General features: G+C 39.4%; 1 pseudogene; it reads right to left on the bottom strand.

Annotated features, from left to right (window-relative positions):
• Positions 1-1,012: 1,012 nt before the first annotated feature.
• LOC102000685 lies at positions 1,013-1,852 on the bottom strand (annotated as a pseudogene).
• Between the last annotated feature and the right edge of the window lie 6,831 nt (positions 1,853-8,683).

The following is an 8,683-nucleotide window of genomic DNA, read 5'->3' on the forward strand; positions in this document are numbered from 1 at the left end:
TTATTACTTAATCAATGACCTTCCTCCATCATATTGCTATTTTAAAGTCGTTTGTTGTTCTATTTTAAATAAATGTGTAAAATTTTCTATTTAAAAAAGAGACAAAATTAAAATAGGTTTTCCCTGAAGAAAAATGCCAGTTGAGCAAGTCTAAGAAATCAATAACATATAATGCTTTTTAGCAACTATATTTATCATCACATAAAAATAATTGGTCCTTATTTTAAAAAATTAAATTTGCAGGTTTGGCATTGATATGCACATCTAAGAAATCTCAGCTGGGGAATGAATAATTATCATTTTAAAGCCATGGATTATTGACAACTCTGCTCTGCTGTGCTTTTAGTTCTTGCTGTTGTTTTTCTCTTTGGTGATGACTGGACACCAAGCAGAGTGAGCACTTTTTAGTAGGTATGTTCTTCCAGGTGAGGTATTCATCATCTGTGCTACCCACTTTCTTAAGATGATCTAACCTCTCTCCTGTTCTCCTATGTCCTCTACTCTCTCTACTTCCCTCCCCTCTTCTGGTCCTTTCCCCTCCCTCCCTCCCTTACTCTGTGTGTGTCCTTCCTTTGCTCTCCTATTCTACCATTCTTTCGCATGTATAAACACACACACACACACACACACTCATTTATTTAGGCAAATTTATGAATATATGGACATTCTTAGGAACATTTCAAATATTCACAATTGACCAGATGATTTTTTGATTACCCTCGTTCACACAGGAAAGAAGGAATGCACCCTCAGTTTCAAATGCTTGCATTGTATTCCATAACCCAGATAATATCCAGACCCTACAGTTCAGTTCCAAGAGTCCTCCAAATCCAGTTCCCGGTAATATTTCCCTGAGATGAAGTTCTGGCATCCCCAGGAGGCCAGATATATTCCAGCAGGATTCACAGGTGTATCCTGTTACCGAGGTCTAAACCTGACGCTTCTCATGAAGAAAATATGCACTGTGGTCATTTAATCAATGAGGACACTCTCCTTCAAACTAGTCGAAGCTTTAATCCAGTCCACTGAGGGCTCGGACATAGAGTTCTGGTTTCATGGCCATGGGCTTGATCAATTGAATTGACTCGCTCCTTCTGAATACGTCATCAAAATCCTGGAGCAGTACCACATATGGCTCCTGGGACATTGCCATCAGCTCCTGATACATATCTGTTAGTTCTTTGCCCTTTTGAACTATCATGGCTTCACTTTCCATGAGTTTCTCTAAATAATAATTGCCTTCTTCTTTTATACACTCAATATCCTCTTCTTCCTGCTCAGAGAGGTCTGGATAATATGTGCTGTACTCTGCCCTTATCTTTTGTTCTCTTAGAATCAAGCAGTTCTTCCACAGACTTATCATTCTTTTCTCTGCCTCTAGATTCTCTTCATTTTGATGGATCTTATTCCATATTGATTCCATTTGCTTCAGAAGTCTCTCCATTTGATCCTCAGCAGCTGCTTCTATGGGACAGTGTCTGTGGCCTCTGTGCTCATGGGAGTCAGAGCAGAGCTGACAGAGGTAGATCCTGTTCTCCATACAGAAGATCCCCTTGATCTCTTTGTGGATCACACACTTATTCTCCTCAGAGCTCAGGTACTTCATGAGGCTGGCTTGTCTGGCGATGGACACCAGATTCTTCAGAACAATGCTGGTTCTGAAGTCCTTCTGTTGGCATGGTTCCCTACACGTAGGGCATTGGACAGGGAGCAGGCTGTCTTCCCAGGAAAGGTGGAGGCAGGCTCGACAGAAGCTGTGGCCACAGCTTATGGTGACTGGGTCTGTAAAGTAACTCCTGCAGATAATGCAGATGAACTCTTCCTGGAAGGCTTGTGAGAGGCCTGACTCCATTTCTCCAAGGAATTGTCTCTGGCCTCAGCAGTGTTTACTGGAGACACGACAGTATTAGCTCTGATCTGGGGTCCAAACCTCAATGTTCGGAGGTGATAAATCTAGCAGTCTCCGGAGCCAGAATGTGTAGAAACACACTCTGCCTGCTCTGGTGAAAAATGGGCCTAGCTGGGCCCAGGAGTGTCCTTATATAGTCTCTAGAGACCACGCCCACTTCCTCCCATTGTTGACTGGGGATTCTGCCCTGCCCATTCCCACAGTCCTTAAGTCCCAAAGAAATACACATACACAGAGGTCTACATTAATCTTAAACTGGTTGGCCTGGTAGCATAGGCTTCTTATTAACTCTTATACCTTATATTAGCCCATCATTCTTGTCTGTGTTAGACACATGACTGGGTAGCTTTTTCGGCAAGGCAGTCACATCTTGTTTGCACTGTGTCTGAATGGTAACTCTTGATTGACCTTTTCCTCCTCCCAGAATTCTCCTGTTCTGGTTGCCCTAGCTATTCCTCCTTCCTGGCTACTGGCCAACCAGCATTTTATTAAAATATAATTGAGAAGGTAAAGACCATTGGCCTACATAATCCCATGGTTTCTTTTAGTTTCTTTCATTTTTATTGTTTTTAGTTTATTAGGTCTTCCTTTCACCTCTTCTCTAGTGTTGGGATTAAAGGTGTGTGCCATCAACCTTAAACTATAGGAGATCTGCTTGCCTCTGCCCCCCAAGTGTTGGGATTAAAAGTATGTGCCACCTGACCTTGATCGCAGAGATATCCCCCTCATCTGCCTCTCAGCTGTTGGGATTAGTTTGAGCCACCAAACCTTGAACTCACAGAGTTATGCCTGTCTCTGCCTCCCAGGTGCTGGGATTAAAGGTGTGTGTTACAAACCTTGAATTCACAGATATCCCCTGCCTCTGCCTCTCTATTGTTGGGACTAGAGTGTGCAACACCATTCCCAACTACTCTCTTTCTCTATTTTTATTTTAAGGACTTTATCCTTTTCCTTTTTTCTCCCAAGCCTAAATGTATTTTTTATCACACTGTAAACTATTTACAGGTTTTCTTCATCTGAATATATCTTTACTGTATATCTCTCTTTTGTTAACCACATGAGTCTTTATTTTGCTAAGAAATATGGCTTAGATTAAAGCCTTGGCTGGAGACATGTTTCTTAATACAATCTATGGAGTTTCAAGGTCCCTGCCACCAAGTTGCATGCTATTTGCTACTCATTAACACCATTTAAGTGTTTGGTGGTAGGGCCCATTAAAATAGCTACAAGGTTTTGCTTCTAAAACTGAGTCAGGAAGCCTCTCTTAAATGAGGTACACCTGACTCTAGGAAACAGAGCCCACATGAGAAAATGCTACCAAGAAACCATGTATAACTATGTTCTTTTTGTTTCTACAATTACTTCCCAAGCTCTCTCAGGTTTTAAGTGGATTTAGCTGTCCACATTGGTTTCATCCTGTTAATCGGGTTTCTGTCCTGCCTGATCCCTCAGCCATTAGTCCCAATGAAACACACAGAGGTGTCCATTAGTGATAAAATGGTTGACCTAGTAACTCAAGCTTCTTATTAATTAATTCTTTCTTATATATTAAATTAGCCCATAATTATTTTCCATGTTAGCCACGTGACTTGGTACCTTTTTTAGCAAGGTATTCTCACCTTGTTTTTCTGTGTCTGGGTCATGACCACAGACTGCATCTTCCCTCCCCCCATAATTCTCTTGTTTTCATTGCCCCACCTCTACTTTCTGTCTGGTCACCCTGCCTTTAATTACTGCCTGACTACTGGCCAATAAGCATTTCATTAAACAAGTACAAGAAACAAATCTTTACAGGGTAAAGCCATTGTCCCACAGCATCCTAGATTGCAAAACCTAATTCCAAACCCTTTGCTTGAACTTTTAAGTCACATTAGCTATAAGCAGTTCCCTAAACCGCTGGTAGTAAGTGTTGGTTGCTGGCTAAATTAAGCCTTCCTTCTGGTCTCTAGATCATTTTCTATGTCTATAAAGCTCATAGGCTTAAGCTATTTGTGAAAAAAAGGGAACTTTTTTTTTCTTAGTGAAACTAGGGGCAGGGCACATGGCTATTTGGATTTAAATCAAGGAAAATTAACCAGGAACAGATGTAGGCACTGGCTCCTTTTCTGTCCCCAAGATTCAGAAGCCCTTTTCCATAAAAGGAGCTACTGTCAGTACCTTGCAGAAGAGGTGATTATTTGTGTCCAACACAGCCACCCTGAAAAGAAAAAAAAAAAGGAAAGAGAAGAAGGAGTTAGAGGGGTAGGAGAATGGTGCCCAGATGTGTGGACAACTGAATCCACTGAAAGTCTGAGAAAGCTTGGGAAAGAGTAAAGCATGCTTTCTTGTTAGCAGCAATTTCTCAGGTCTGCTCTGCTTGCTAGAGGCAAGCAAGCACTCTCATCTAAGAGAGGCTTCCTGACTCAGCGTTAGCTGCAAAATTCTGCAGCTATTAAGAGGTCCTGCCACAAAACACTTAAATGGTATTGATAAAAGCAGACTGAATGCTTGTTTGTTTTCAGCTGTAGCAGGAAAAAAGCTGAGTTGTTTTAAAATGCTGGCTTTGTGGGCCATCCTGCCAGGGCAAACTCTGACTCTTTTAGGCAAGATGTCAGCTACAGAGAGAGCATTTGAGTGTTGTAGCTTGTTTGCTGGCAAGGACCTTGAAACACTATAGACTTGTGGCTCTGAATGAGGCTCTGGCCGGTACCTCAGCCACAAGGTTGGAATGGCAGAAAGCGAAAGCTAAGGAATGGGCTGGATCCAGCTGTCAAAGCCACGGCTTTAGTCCTACCGATATTGCTTGGTAAATTAAAGATTCATGTGGTCAAAAAAGAAAGAGATATAGTAAAGAGAGTTTCAAAAACAAAGAAAATGTTTAAATGATTTATAGTGTGTTAAAAATATAAGCATGCTAAACATTAAAATTCTTAAAGTAAAAAACAAAAATAAGGAAGAGAGTAGTTGGGTGTGGTAGGACACACCTTTAATCCCAGTGCCTAGAAGGCAGAGACAAAAAGATCTCTGTGAGTTCAAGGTGTGGTAGCATACACCTTTAATCCCAATGCCTGGGAGGCAGAGACAGGCAGATCTCTGAGAGTTCAAGGACAGCCTGGTCTACAGAGTTATTCTAGGACAAAGATATACAGAGAACCTGTCTTAAAAAGCAAAAAGTTAAAAGTAAAAATAAACAAAATAGAGATTAAAACAAAGCTACACAAAGATGGAAAACACACAGAGAATCTTGATATTGTATGCTATTATGCTCTCTTTGAATTGTTTGAATGCTGAGGAAGGAGCAACAGATGCTAAAAGATATTTGTTTATAAATGCTGCTGAACTAATCCAACATAGATATTTTGAAAATACCTTGACTTCAGAAATTTGGATCTAAGGACATGATGCTTTGGAAAGAAGTTTCTTATTTTGTTTTCACAGAGAGTGAGAGTCTGTGGATTTCTTCTATTCCAATATAGTATGATGGACCACGCCCTCCTGAATGGTTGCTGTGAACATCTTCAGAAAATTGCTTCGCTCAACTGCCAACTGTGAAACTAGCACACAGGTTATACCATGAAAGACCTAATTAACGACGCCCCCATTCAGCAGGAAGCAGTTTGGAGAGAAAAAACTGCATCCATGTTCCCAAATATGGTTTATAAATATTCTTTTACATTTATAGGGGGATATGATATAGGTATGAATAATTTGCATTGATATGGATTTTGCTTTAGTGATTTAAATTTAAGGTCAATTTTGTTATAAGTATATATATATCTTTGATATTGATTAAGGTATTGTGATTGTGTAGTTCATTTAAAAATGTAATGTATATAGGTTGTTAATAGATAATCATAATAGTCAAGTTTGCAGTCATGTTAAGATTTTCTAGATGTACATAGATATATTTTAGATAGGCATTCTTCATATCTTTCAAAGATTACAGAATATGGCATTTTAAATGTTTTAATAACTTAGGGTTTTTCATGACAATGAGACACTCTGCTCCTGGCAGCACCAATTTACTTCAAGAAGAAGATGGGCATTGAAGAGGATCCTTATAGAGTTTGATAGCCATTTGGGCAAGAAACTGACAATGGAGATGGAAGAAGGAGGCTATAAATTATTGATGAGGTTTGATGGGAACACACTAAAGAGAAGCACTCATTGTCATTGTACGCACCAGTGACCATGGACCTTTCCTGAAGCATTTTCCAGTTAGTGTTGCCTTTTTATATCATGGGTTCCAAGCATCAAGTAAGTCATTTAAAATGTATTTCTGGTTACCACAGCTAAGAAATCTGTTTGATTTTGTACATTCTTATCCCCACCATGCTTGGCCAGTGCCTTTTCTTGAGAAACCAAGACCATGTGTTTTCTGTGACCACCAAAATCTCTCTGACCAGAGTACATCTATGGAGATTTTGAAATCTGTGTTTATACAAAAAGACACATTCTCTGTATTGCAAAGTACCTAAGCAACTCTCAGCTAATCTGATCCCAAAGGAGAATAAATGATGACTTTTTATTCTTCTCACCCTACTTGCATTTTTGAAAGTCAAAATATAAGCACTGACAAAACCAGCTTTGCTCTGAATAGAAGGCCTCATGGTGAAATGTGTCCAAACTGAGCAAGATTTAAAGATATTTAACCATAGACTTCTCATACATGTGGAGGCTTAGTTTTCATAAAGAAGACAACTCTTAAGTTTATTATGTTACATATTTCACTTCATTGTAGTGTGGAGCTGCGGGCCTACTTTCCTGCCACCCAGCCTCCGGCCGCCTGGCTAGCTTATACCCCAAACTGTATTCATATAAACACTGCTTGGCCCATTTCTATTAATGTGTGTAGCATCACGAGGTGGTGACTTACCAGGGAGAGTCTAGGCTACGTCCATCCTGGGTTGGAGCTTCATCCTGTCTGCCCCAGAGAGGAGAGGCTATGGCATCTGTCTGAGGTGTCTTACCTCACTGCCTTCTTCCTCCCAGCATTCTGTTCTGTTTACTCCACACACCTATGTTCTAACCTATCATGCCAAGCAGTTTCTTTATTAACCAATGACCTTCCTCCATCATTTCCCCTTTTTCTGTTTAAACAAAAAAAAGAAGGCTTTAACTTTAACATAGCAAAATTACATATAACAAAACAGTTATAAAGTAAGAATTACAGTTACAATATTTACATCTATTTTATCTTTTATCATAACAATGGAAAACTATAACTATAACTATCTATCTATTCTTCAACTCCATCAAAGACTCCAGAAGGATATAATATTACCTAAGTAAATGAGAAGTAAGCAACTTACAAAACTCTAGAAATGACAGAGACATCTCGCTGCCTGTACAGTCACAGAAAGTTCTTTCGTACTGCTGGGGCATCCATCTTTGGCCTTCAGGACCATAGTTTCTAGCAGACATTTCCATGAAGCAGGAAATTTCAAAGGCAGTTCAGTCACTATCTGCTGTGTCTTGCAGAATGTCTCACAGACTCTTTCATGAATCAGGAACCCCGAAAGACCATCTCACCTTTAGGCAAGTTCAGCAGTCCTCTCTCTGTGGGTTCTCTGTGTCCAGTTTATGCAACAGTCCAGGCAAGAGCAGTTTCTTGCCCAAATGGCTATCAAGCTCCATAAGGTGCCTCGTTGATGCCCATCTTCTTCTTGAAGTAGATTGGTGCTGCCAGGAGCAGCTGTGTCTCATTGTCATGAAAAACCCTAAGTTATTAAAACATTTAAAATGCCATATTCTGTAGTCTTTGAAAGATGTGAGGAATGCCTATCTGAAATATATCTATGCACACCTAGAAAGTCTAACTAACATGACTACAAACTTGACTATTATAGATGATTATCTACTAACAACCTATATACATTACATTTTTACATGAACTACATAATCACAATACCTTAATCAAGGTCAGAAATACATATACATATAACAAAATTGACCTTAAATTTAAATCACTAAAGCAAAATCCATATCAATGCAAATTATTCATATCTATATCATATCCCCCTATAAATGTAAAAGAACATTTATAAACAATATTTGGGAATATGGGCACAGTCATTTCTCTCCAAACTGCTCCCTGCTGAATGGCGGTGCTGTTAATCAGGTCTTTTATGGTATAACCTGTGTGCTAGATTCATCTCAGTCAGCAGTTGAGTGAAGTAATTTTTTGAAGGTTTTCACAGCAACCGTTCAGGAGGGCGTGGTCCATCATACCATATCCGAATAGAAGAAATGAACAGGGTCTCATCCTCTGTGAAAACAAAAGAAGAATCTCTTTTCCAAAGTATCATATCCTTAGATCCAAATTCTGAAGTCAAGGTATTTTCAAAATATCTATGTTGGATTAGTTCAGCAGCATTTATAAACAAATATCTTTTAGCATCTGTTGCTCCTTCCTCAGCACTCAAACAATTCAAAGAGAGCATAATAGCATACAGTATCAAGATTCTCTGTGTATTTTCCATCTTTGTGTGGCTTTATTTTAACCTCTATTTCATTTATTTTTACTTTTTGAGACAGGTTCTCTGTATATCTTTGTCCTAGAATAACTCTGTAGACCAGGCTGTCCTTGAACTCTCAGAGATCCCTCTGTCTGCCTCCCAGGCATTGGAATTAAAGGTGTGTGCTAACACACCTTGAAGTCTCAGAAGTCAATCTCTCTCCGCCCCCCAAGTGTTGGGATTAAAGGTGTGTACTACCACACACGACTACTTCCTTTTCTTCTTTTTTACTTTTAAGAACTTTAACTTTTTTTTCAAGCCTGCATATATTTTTAAA

This window comes from Microtus ochrogaster, chromosome 5 (genome assembly GCF_000317375.1).
Source record: "Microtus ochrogaster isolate Prairie Vole_2 chromosome 5, MicOch1.0, whole genome shotgun sequence".
Taxonomy (NCBI): domain Eukaryota; kingdom Metazoa; phylum Chordata; class Mammalia; order Rodentia; family Cricetidae; genus Microtus; species Microtus ochrogaster.